Source organism: Schistocerca nitens, chromosome 1, assembly GCF_023898315.1.
Source record: "Schistocerca nitens isolate TAMUIC-IGC-003100 chromosome 1, iqSchNite1.1, whole genome shotgun sequence".
NCBI lineage: Eukaryota > Metazoa > Arthropoda > Insecta > Orthoptera > Acrididae > Schistocerca > Schistocerca nitens.
In genome coordinates, this window is record NC_064614.1 from 551,729,239 (window position 1) to 551,741,719 (window position 12,481).

At 43.6% G+C, this 12,481-nt stretch overlaps 1 protein-coding gene and 1 non-coding gene across 2 annotated transcripts in view; both read right to left on the reverse strand.

The window, feature by feature from the left end:
- The window catches only part of LOC126254424 (zygotic DNA replication licensing factor mcm3), a 109,375-nt gene that overhangs the window by 32,340 nt on the left and 64,554 nt on the right, over nt 1–12,481 (reverse strand). The gene's annotated exons all lie outside the window — the stretch shown is intronic.
- Trnaa-cgc (transfer RNA alanine (anticodon CGC)) lies at nt 4,900–4,972 on the reverse strand. The gene has a single exon. It is a non-coding gene; the product is annotated as a tRNA-Ala (tRNA).

The following is a 12,481-nucleotide window of genomic DNA, read 5'->3' on the forward strand; positions in this document are numbered from 1 at the left end:
CCCACGTTGCATATCCCAGTAAGTTGTTCGAAGAACTTTTGTCGCCTTTGTTTATTGAATTTTATTCGCCTTTATATGTGCAGCAATCCACTGGCAGAATGAGTGTGGAGCTGTTTCAGAGCTGCAGACTCAATCGACAGTGTATCTTCTTCTGTAATAACTGAAATGTCATTCGGGGGGAGGGGGGGGGGGACTACTACTACTACTACTACTACTACTACTACTACTACTAAATGACATCCATATCTTCTTAAGATATTTATCTATTCTATCTTGTACCCTTTTAGGAGTTAATGAGTGCTGATTTGATTTACTGTCACGATCTTCTTAATTCCACAGCCTGCAGTGCATTTCTGAACCGGGACAGAAGCGGCATGGGTTATTACCCAATCAGCAGGTGCTGAACATGCAGAAGTACTGCCCTTGTCGCCCTGTCTTGCATATATACTGTGTCCGTGCAAACTAGGGCACATGCACAAAAGAAAAAAATTCTGCCCAGTTTACGAAGCAAAACTGACTGTTTAACTAACAGAAAAACACTTGCCAAGGTTATGAGCGTCATTTGTCGATTAGAAGAAGACATGGGCCTACACACACACACACACACACACACACACACACACACACACACACAACTAACTTTACCCAAAGTGATATGTCACATCATAGCATCTCAATGTTTATGACATATCTCCTGAACTATGTGTCACACAACGATGTAATTTTGCAGGTACATTCAGTGGGATATGTTGACATCTGCATACTGTGTTGTGAATAGAGTTGGTAGTAAGTTAATAATAAATTAAAGTGTCATGTTTGATGGTGAAGTTTTACTGCACGAACAGGGAAAATATAGCAAGCCAAACTTTTTTCCTTTCATCCTTCTGTGGGAGGTCTCTGCAAGAAAAGTTTTTTTAAGGTTGGAAACTATGTGCAAAGTTTGTTGGAAGTTGCTAATAGCCCATTGTACCAGTTATTATGGTTTCTTCCTGTTCCATGCACGTAAGGAGCAGGGAAGAATAATTGTTTGAATGCCTTTATGCATGCAGTAATTATTCTAATCTTATCCTCACGATCCCGATGTGAGCGATATGTAGGGCATTGTATAGGTCCCCAAATACTGTATGAATAAATTTCAGATATTTATGCTCAAGACAAACACACTTTCAAATTGTAATACTTGTCTTCTTGTGTTACATGTTCAATATTAGATTATACCTCAATGAGCAGATTATGACAGAATTTAAAATGTTTAAATTTGATCAATAAACACAGGACGTATTAAAAAATCACATTTTTGTTGCCCCTGTAAGATATTAGTTCAGCAACATGCAGATGTATCAGGTTCTGGGAGAGTCAGTCAGTAATACAGATAGCATAACATCTGAATGAGAAGAGAGAGAGAGAGAGAGAGAGAGAGAGAGAGAGAGAGTGTGTGTGTGTGTGTGTGTGTGTGTGTGTGTGTGTGTTGCATATTCATAAATAAAAAATGTGCTTTATGTATTTTTTGGTCACCAAGTGGCAGCAGGATACACACATAAAATAAGGTTATAATTAGGCAAGCTTTCAGAGCCAGTGGCTCCCTCTTCAGGCAAAAGAGTTGAAGGGGAAGGAATACATGCGAAGGACGAGAACTGGAGAGGTCTAGGAAAAGTGGTAGATTTTGAGAAAATCACACAGAACCAGGGGTCACAGGAGACTTACCTGACAGGATGGAAGCAAAGACTCAGGACAAGATTTGAAAACCTGAGAGCTTAAAAGTGGAAGACACAGTAAAATGCAAGGCAGAGATTACAGCTTAAATATCATGTACAAGTTAAAAAAGAGTGAAAAGCTTAGCGCATTGTATGTAACAAACGTGGGAGGCAGGGCGGCGATGGCAAAAAATAGACAGGTAAGAGAATGAAAGATGTCGAAAACTAAAACAGAGTGAAGAAAGGAGTAGTTACTGCGAAGAAATGCTGAGATGGAAGAAATTAACACAAATTAAGGCCAGGTGGGTGGCAAGGACCAAGGACATTAGCGCTAGTTTCCATCTGCGAAGTTCTGAGAAACTCTTGTCTAGGGAAAGAATCCAAATGGTGCATGTGGTGACACAGGCACAGAGGTCACAACTGTCATGTTGTAGAGCATGCTATGCAAGAGGATGCTCCGTTTTGCCAGTATACACCCTCTGCCTATGTTCAGCCATCCTAACTGATAATTTGGTGGTATTCAGGCCAATATAAAAGGCCAAACAGTGTTAACATAAAAGCTGGAATATGGCATGTGTCATTTCACAGGTGGCTCTCCCCTTGATAGTATATGTTTTACCAGTTACAGGGCTGGTCTAGATGGCGGTAGGAGGAGGATGCATAGTGCAAGCCTTGCAACGGGGCAGTTACAGGGGTAGGAGCCGTATGGTAGGGAGATGGGTGCAGGGGAGTATAGGGTCTGACAAGAATACTGCGGAAAATAAGAGGGCGGCGAAAAGCTATTCTAGGTGTGGTAGGCAAAATCTCAGACTGAATGGATCTCATTTCAGGCCACGATTTTTGGAGGGATCAGCAGTACCGCAATTGGATGTGACGGCCTGGGAAACCTGTTTTTGAAGTAGGCTGGAGGCTGAGTTGAGAATGGTAGTGTATTGCTGCAAAGAGTTTGCATCTGAACAAATACATTTGCCTTGAATGCCAAAGCTATATGGGAGGGAATGACTGACATGGAAAGGATGGCAACTGTCCAAACATAAGTACTCTATAATGTGGACAGAAGTGTGTAGCTGGCATTTGTTGAGGATGAGATCAATATTAAGAAAAGTGGCACATGATTCAGAATACGACCATGTTAAATATAATTGAGAGATGGTATTCAGAGATTGCAGGAATTTTAAAAGGCAGCCTCACTATGAGTCCATATGGTAAAGATGTCAAGTCTCCCCTGACCCAGAGTTCTTGGCGACTTTCCCAGAATCTACATCTTTCCCTAGATCTACATCTTTCCCTAGATCTATCCAGTCCTTTTCCTTCACCCCTCTTCCTTCCACTTCAACCCTTCCGTCTGAAGGTGAAGCCACTGGCCCCAAAACCTTGCCTAATTATAACCGCCTTTTAGGTGTGTGTTCTGCCACCATTTGGTGAGTAGATTTTTTATCTATCCAATTACATTATTTTGTCAAAAATTGATTGATTTCGTTTTTATATATGTTTTAGCTACAGCCAACAGTATAACACGAAGACGTGGTAATTTTGATGTAAGTAACCAAAAACTCAAAGTGTTTTACTGTGAAGAGTTTTGTTACATTATTTTCATTCGTTATTATGTACAGTTACAGTTAAGTAGGCCATTTCTCTTACCTTCTTTTGCTATAGGGTACCATCACCCCTAGAAACTTTCAGCACAAGGGAAGAAACAGCCAACCACTAATGTAAACAACAGCAAATGTAACATAAATGGGAACAGCCATCAGCAGATGAATCTGTTAGTTCAAAACTGCTTTTGGCAGTATTTGTGTAAATAAATGGCATTAGTAACAGTGGCTGGTTGCTGATTTCAAGAATCAATTTTCAAAATGTGAACATGTCTTTTATAATGGCAATCAATCCATTCCGAGACAATACATTAAGATATTTCCTGTGTGAGATGCATGTGTCCTAAGTTACTCAAGCTCTAGAATCAACAACTGCTCAGGTGGGAGAACTGTACTCCATAGTGAGATGTGGGGAACCCAAAATAACCAGGATTTTTGTTATTTTGAATGTTTACTGAACTCTACATTCACAGTATTTTAGCCCCCTTCAAATTACTGTTCATATGCATTAATATGCTTGTCTCAATGTTTTTGCCACTGCTGAAACATTCTGGAACTCTTCCGGCAGGATACTTTTAAAGCCAAGAACATGTTTTTTTTTATGTCATCCATGTCACTGAATCACATGCCTTTCAAACTTTGCTTCATCCATTGAAACAGAAAATAGTCACACAGAGCCAGATTGGGTGAGTAAGGTGTATGACGCACAGGCACCATGTTGTTTCTGCCATGGACTGTCGGATCATCAGAGCTGAGTGGGATGGAGCATTGTCATGATGGAGCAAATCAGTTCCCATTTCTCCAAAGTTCTGGCCTCCTTTGTCGCACACACTTGTGTAATCTTCTTAACACATCCAGACAAAAATAATGGTTGACTGCTTGCCCTGGAGGAATGAACTCCCTGTGCAAAATGCCACTGCCATAATACGAGGGTTGTCCAGAAAGTAAGTTCCGATCGGCCGCAAAATGGAAACCACTGGGAAAATCCAGTAAAGCTTTGCACAGATGTGTTGGGCAGTGTCTCTAATATTCCTGTCGATCATGTCGCGTCTTTTCAATTTTGAGTGAACAGTGAGCACGTAAAGATGCGTAGGGAATAGCGTCTCCCGCCCAGTATGGGGCCTGGTTAGAGATTTCGCCTGTGTCACGCAGCCCACACAACATCCCTTCTTCATGCCAATTCTTGCCCGCACACTGCAGGGGCAATGAAGACGCTCCTGCAGCATTTCCAATGAGAAGTGTTTGATCACCCACAATACAGTCCGTAATTGGCTCCCCGAGTCTCATCTCTGCTCACAAGAACCGCTGGCTATGAAGACAAAATTTTTCCACAGACGAGCTGCAGACCAGTGCAGATAACTGGCAGAAAACCCATGCGGCTGCTTTCTATGACGAGGATAATGGAAAGTTGATACAACACTAAGACAAAACTTGAAGTTGGTGGTGGTGGTTAGTGTTTAACGTCCCGTCGACAACGAGGTCATTAGAGACGGAGCGCAAGCTCAGGTTAGGGAAGGATTGGGAAGGAAATCGGCCGTGCCCTTTCAAAGGAACCATCCCGGCATTTGCCTGAAACGATTTAGGGAAATCGCGGAAAACCTAAATCAGGATGGCGGGAGACGGGATTGAACCGTCGTCCTCCCGAATGCGAGTCCAGTGTGCTAACCACTGCGCCACCTCGCTCGGTCTTGAAGTTGGAGCGGCAACTATATAGAGAAGTCGGTGGAAGGTGTACCTAACTGTTGCAAATAAAACTGTTTCTGGTTTTCACTGTGGTTTCCATTTCGTGACCTACCGGAACTTATTTTTTGGACAACCCTCATAATAATAGTAGTAGCAGTAGTGGTAGTAGTAGTAGTAGTAGTAGTGAAAGCAGAGAGAGCTTCACTGCAAGTTTAAATGCAGCCAAAACCTCTCAGACAAATAGAAGCTAAACAATGTCGAAGTTAACATAAGGAGGGCACGTTAAATCAGCAAGTGACTCAAAACAGCATATCCAGACACTCTGGGATTATGATGATGGCATTGAAACAGAGGATGACACGCATAAAGCTGAAATACTAAACACCTTTTTCCAAAGCTGTTTCATAGAGGAAGACCGCACTGCAGTTCCTTCTCTAAATCCTCGCACAAACGAAAAAATGGCTGACATCGAAATAAGTGTCCAAGGAATAGAAAAGCAACTGCAATCACTCAACAGAGGGAAGTCCACTGGACCTGACGGGATACCAATTAGACTCTACACAGAGTACGCGAAAGAACTTGCCCCCTTCTAACAGCCGTGTACTACAAGTCTCGAAATGTTTTTTGCTCGCGTATCATGTCATTTCTGGAAACCCAGAATCTACTCTGTAGGAATCAACTTGGATTCCGGAAACAGCGATCGTGTGAGACCCAACTCGCTTTATTTGCTCATGAGACCCAGAAAATATTAGATACAGGCTCCCAGGTAGATGCCATTTTTCTTGACTTCTGGAAGGCGTTCGATAGTTCTGCACAGTCGCTTGATAAACAAAGTAAGAGCCTACAGAATGTCAGACCAGCTGTGTGGCTGGATTGATGTGCTTTCTTGGACCATTGTGATGTTTGAGTTTTCCACTGGATTGGTGCTTGCTTTGATTCTGGATCATATCCATAGAAACAATTTTCATCCCCAGTCACAATTCTTTTAAGATCATTTGGATTGTTCTGCACTTCAGTCTTCAAACCACAGCAAAAATTTGTGTGGTGTTCTCTTTTGTCATCTCTGAGCAAGCATGGAAACAATTTTGCAGACACCTGACTCATGTGCAAATCTTCGTTTAAAATTCCATGGCTCTCTCCATGACATTTCCTCAGAAATTTGGTCAATGGTCCTTTGACGATCTTCATCAATTGAACCTTTGATTAAGGCAATGTTTACACCATTTCTTCCTGTCAAAGGATGACTGGGGTTTGGCATGTCTACAGATGACACACTGCCATATGTGAAAAGAGAAAACTACTTGCAGACCAGCGATTTCCCCAACGTATCATCATTAAAGCCTTGCCAAAGCATCCCAATAGTCTCGGCTGCAGCTTTCTCTAACAGAAAACGAAATTTCGCACAGAAGTTTTGCTCTTTCGTGTTGGTATTATTAATCACTGAAAGGTTGAAACAGGAATGCAAACAACAGAGCACAACAAACATATCAGTTAACTCTGACTGACACTAGCTTACTCAGTGATGTGGGAGACCCCAAGCTAACACTTCCTAGTAGCACAATGCTTAACTATAAAGTGTGCATACGTGTGCAACAGTTCAATTCCAGTTATCTTCAGACGCCCCCTAGTACATTCACTTGTGACAAAAGAATCAGCAACAGCAAATAAACTGTCAACCCGAGCTGTCATTAACAATGGGTAAGGAATACACAGTGATGGGGAACGGAGCACAGTAAATGCAGCAATCAAACAATGGGGAGTCTTGGATGGAATAACAGCAATATGGCACACACACACACACACACACACACACACACACACACACACACACACCCTGGGGCTGTTTGTTGGACAAAAGCTGTGTGTGTAGTGCTTGCGAGGAAGCAGGTATGGGAATGGAAGGGTGGATGACAGGGACTAGCTGAAATTACGACTGGGGGGTTACAGAAGTGAAGGATATGTTTTAGGGAGAGTACCCACCCGTACAATTCAGAAAAGCTGGTGTTGGTACGAAGAAACCACATGGTGCAAGCTGTGAAGCAGTCAGTTAAGCACATTACGTTGTGCAGCACATTCAGCAACTGCGTATTCCAGCTTTTTTTTTTTTTTTTTGTTATAGTTTGGCAGTGACCATTCACGTGGACAGACAGCTTGTTAATTGTCATGTCCCTGTAGAAAGCAGCACAGGCATCTCCTACACCATCAAAGGCAGGGCTACCTGTGAATGTAGCCATGTGTCGGACAAACTAAGCCTCAACCATTTTACCGCTTTCTACATTGGCATGGTAACAAGCTGTCTGTCCACATGAATAGCCACTGACAAATAGTGGCCAAGAGAGACCTGTATCATCCAATTACTGGACATGCTGCCCAACACGATGTGCCTCACTTCAATGGCTGCTTCACACCCTTCACCATCTGGATTCTTTCTACAACAAGGGCTTTTCTGAATGGTACAGGTGGGAACTCTCCCTACAACAACACATCCCTTGTTCCTGTAATCCCCCTAGCCTTAACTTCTGCTAGTCCCTTTCTTCCACTCACATATCCCCTTCCCTGTTCCCACTCAGCACTACACATTTTTTCTGTCCCACCAGCAATCCCATTGGATTTTTCCCTTCTCTACTTTTCTTCTGCCCCCCCCCCCTCCCCTCCCCAAAGCACTGCACATAGCAGCTCTATTCAATCCCCACGAGCAGCATACCATCTTCCTCTACTCCTATCCTGCTATCGCCTCGCCCCATGCCGCCTTCTTACCTTCAACATCCACTCCAACAGGTTGCTGGTCACATCAGATGCAGATGCAATTGCAATCGGGTTCAAGTACCCAGAGACAGTGGCTATGTGTGCGTATATTCTGCTTGTATGAATGTGGGTGTTTTCTATTTCGGAAGAAAGTTCTTTGTCCAAAAGCTTCATTCAGCACTTTTTTCACTGTGCTCATCTGCAACTCAGCGTCTCCTACATGAGGTGAGTAGCAATCTACCCTTTACATAATGTTAATATAGTAAATGAGCTGCACAACAGATTCAAAGGTGGAGCTTAGTGCTCCAGAGTTGGTTACCTTGTGTTTCGACTTATGTGCTAAGACAGGTCTTTCTTGGAGCAGGAAACTGAATTCTGTATGAAAGTTTCGTGGAAAAATTCTTGGGTAATTTCGACCCTTTGAGGCAGCAGCTTTGGAAATACCCAGTAAAAGTGAATTTATGTATGTATGTATGTATTTATGGACCATTAATGCTATGAAAAGTGTACATGCAAATTTTTATTTATACAGATGAGACCAACTCACTGAAACTTACAGAACAGTCTGTACCATAAAAATTGTCAGTGTTACGAGTATGGTCTAAACATACCTTGCATAAATGAATATGACTTTAAATCTGTATAGCTACAGCAACGGACTACTTCAAATGACAGCTACTTTTGACAGTTATTAAGGAACAAGATACCTCTGCAGTTCATCAAACAGTGTTTCCTGAGAAAAGTGTTCATGATATAAATGGAGAGGGCAACACGATGGTTATCTGTGGAACGATACTTTCGGAAACCGATTTGGGCATTTGTTAAAAGGTTTCGGGACTCCAGCCACCAGCCTAAACGGTAATTTACCATACACTCCAAAACCTAAAAAACACTACTTATGAGATATACTGGGCGATAGTTGGAGGGGAGAGGTTTGTCCTTTTGAGGTTTCGGGACAGGAATGACGATAGCTTCCCGTCATCTTCTGGGAAAGTTACTGTCAATCCATAGTTGATTATAATAATGGAAGAGATAGCACAGACTAGGGTACGATAGACACAGCAACATTTGGACGCGAATACCATCTTGTTCCACAGCAGAAGAGCGATAGGAGGAGGGTGCATGTCTGAGTTCCCAATAGAAAAAAACAGCACTATAGCTTTCATGAATGGAAAAGCAAGAGGCCCCTATTCCGCTAACTGTTTCTTCGGGAGAAAATCTCAGGGAAGTGTCAACCTAATGAGTTAAGAGATTGTGACTGGGTCCACTAAGATATCCTGTATGACACTTAGCCCAGAAATCGGGGAAAAGCTGGATGTGCCGGATAGTCGTCAGAGTCGACTCCGAACATCTGATGAGGGAGTGAAGGTATTGAAGGAGCTGGTAAAGAAATCCCAGCTTACCTTCTTGCTATCAAGTATGATATGACGGCACCGCACATGTAACTGCTTATAGCGGATACAGTTGGCCAACATAGGACAATTGCAGAAAATGCGAAGAGCACGTCTCTGCTTGCTTATTGTGACACAGCACGCCTTGTTCCACCAAGGAACTTGGGGGCGCCAGGCCAAAGGGGAGGTACAAGGTATTGAACGTTCCGCAAATGTAAGAATAACTTCCATAACGTGAGTGACCTAATCGTCAATGCTAGGAAATTGACAATCATCAAATGCTGCTACAGAGGAGAAAAGTGTCCAATCAGCTTTGAAAACTTCCAGCATCTTGCTTGCATAGATAGCAGTTGTGGCTGTAATTGAAGGACACATGGAAAATGGTCACTCTAGTGTGTATCAACAAGAGCGAACCATTCTAAGTGCCGAGCTAGCCGAACAGTACCGACCAAAATGTCCAAATGCGAGTACGTTGACTTGGAGGCAGACAAAAATGTAGGTTCCCCAGTGTTGAGGCAAACAAGATCCGCTTGGTGGAAGAGGTAAATCAATAGGGAGCCTCTTTGAGAAGGAAGCGGATATCTCCAAAGCACGTGGTGGGTGTTGAAGTCCCCAACCGGCAAATAGGGAGGTGGGAGCTGACCGAGGAGATGAAGGAGATCGGTTCTTGCCATTGGTGTGGACAATGGATTGTATATAGTACAAAGGTAGAAGGTGAATCCATAAAGGAAAAGACTTACACAGATAGCTTGGAAGGAACTGTGTAAGTGGACTGGGTGATAATGGATAGTATCATGGAGAAGAATCATAAGTCCCCCGTGTGCTGAAATGCCAGCAACAGAGGATAGATCAAATTGGGCTGATTGGAAATGAGGGAAGACAAAGTGGTTGCTTCCTGAAGACGGGAGATGACTGGGGAGTAGGATCGTGAGAGGATCGACAGTTCATCCTGACTGGAGTGAATTCTGCAGATATGCCAATGAGCAATAGACATAGGGTGGACGAAAGAAGGAAAAGCCTCACCATGGTTGCCGTCTACTCAGTAACCTCTGAGAGCCAGTGGCGGGCGGCGTGGAATGGCATTCAGCCACAGGCAGAAGATCCTGATCCATAGGTTGTTCGGAGGGCAGCTCCTACTGCCAGTGATTGGCTGGTTGATCGGCCGCCAGTGGTGTGTCTCGACGACATGGAAGACTGCTACCGCTGGGTGGTGCTGTAGAAGAGAGACACTTGGGATGAAGGAGGAGTTATGGTTATGAGGGCTCGGTACTTAAAAAGTCTTCACGCGTAGGTTCTTTTTTGGAAGTCTGGGCGTCCAATTTTGGGGCCTGTGATTTAGCAGGAGCCGATGAAGGTTGAGCGGGTGATGGTGGGGAGGTTGAACGGGCGATCTTTGGGCTGGACGATCTGACGACTGTGGCGCTAAAGGTGAGATGACAAGTCTGCATGGCTACCTCCTTAGGAGGTCGAGGAGAGGCGAGGACAGTGCTATATTTATCTGCTGGGAGCACAGTGGGCTTCTACTGGCGATTGACATACGAGCTGAATAACTTGTTCATCTTTAAAAATAAGGGAATCTCTATAAGAAGCAGCATGGTCGCCCATACAGTTGATGCAATGAGGGGATCGGGGTGGACAATCACCCCCATGTGCATCCCTGTTACAGGTAATGCATTTGGCCATATTGAAACACTTCTGGTTGTTATGATTAAACCTCTGACACTGATAGCAATGCGCAGGGTTGGGAATGTAAGGGTGAACTGAAATTATCTCATGTCCCACTTTAACGTTCAGTGGAAGTTAAACTCTGTCAAACATCACGAAGAGAGAGCGGGTCGGTACCAATTCCTTTTCAACCTCGTTCATTGCTCAATGTACGATCATTACTCCCTGATAAGACAGATAATTTTGAACATCCTCATTTGATAATCCCTCGAGTGATCTTGTATAAACCACCCCACGTGATGAGTTTAAAGTACAGTGTGCTTCCACCCAGACAGGGAAGGTGTGTAGCAGTGTAGCTCGAAGCAATTTGTATGCCTGGAGGGCACTGTCTGTTTCCAACAACAAGGTGCCATTTTGTAACCTGGAACAAGACTTTACAGGACCTGCAATTGCGTTGACACCTTTCTGACTAATGAAAGGGTTGACTGTTGAGAAGTCTTGACTTTCATCAGTGTGAGAAACAATTAGGAACTTTGGCACTGATTGAAGAATTTTCTGTGGCCGAGACTCTTCCGGCTTTCTCTTGTGGGTAAAAGTTGAAGTAGAAGAGACCATTACAGAAGTGTCCCCCACGATTACCGGCGTCTCTGATGCTGCGCTCCTTCCTAGTGTGGGCCCTCTCTGAGGGCACTCCTTCCTTAGGCAATTGTCCACACCTCAGGCCACACCTCGCAAGAAACGGACAGAGGGACCAATCAGCATTATGGGAAGGTATCAGCTCGTGTGATCATCCCTCCCTGGGCCTGGCCTTTACCAGGGGGTACATATGTGTCCTACTTGTCTACCTGGTGCGGGGAATTATGGGTTACCCCGTCACCGGTTACACATGGGTCGGCCTTCAGACACACAATGTAAGGAAGGAAGGAACAAAGAAAAGGAGAGAAGAGAAGAATTCTCAAACACCGCAGTGGAGAAGTAGGTAAAGAGAAGAATCAAGGAAAGAGAAGGACAAAGTAAGCATAGATACATTAAATTGTAGAGATAAAAGAAGAGAAACCACTTCATTCATTCACAACCATCTGTCTCTGGACGGAGATGCAAAACATACTCCCAGACAGAGGAAGAAGGGGAAGGGCTGGGGCAGGGTGGGGCGGGAAAGGATCGGGGACAGGGAGGGATGTGGAAAGGGAAGGTATGCAGCCCAGAAAGGAAAGAGCTGCATGAGCTCAGGGTCCCATGCTCGCCATGCACGTATCCACAAAAAGATTTGTGGGAGGGGGGTTGTTCATGACTCCAGCTATAGTAGTGGAGAGGAAGCAAACCCACTTTTCCAGTTTAAGTTTTCATCCATTTGTGTACCTATGAATGTAAAATTTTCTACCCTGTTTAATATTTCTTGTTGTATACCAGGCTAATAAGAGATCAAATATTTTTGACAACACAAAACTGGGTGAAGCATGTTTGTTTCTTTCAGCCCTTTCCTGAAAAGCTATTCAGCAACTTTAAAAAAACATTTACTACTTTCTGTGTTGATCCTCCTTGAGGTTGAAGCTCTTCTGTCTGTGTTTGCTGACAAATAGATTTGTATTTGGAGAGATTCTCCTTTGAGCAAAACAATTTTTGTCTTTCATTTCCCTGAAGTTTCAGCATCATCTGTGGGCTTTTATTATCTTTCTTGTTAGCGCATGCTGTAGTTTTCCTGCATTTT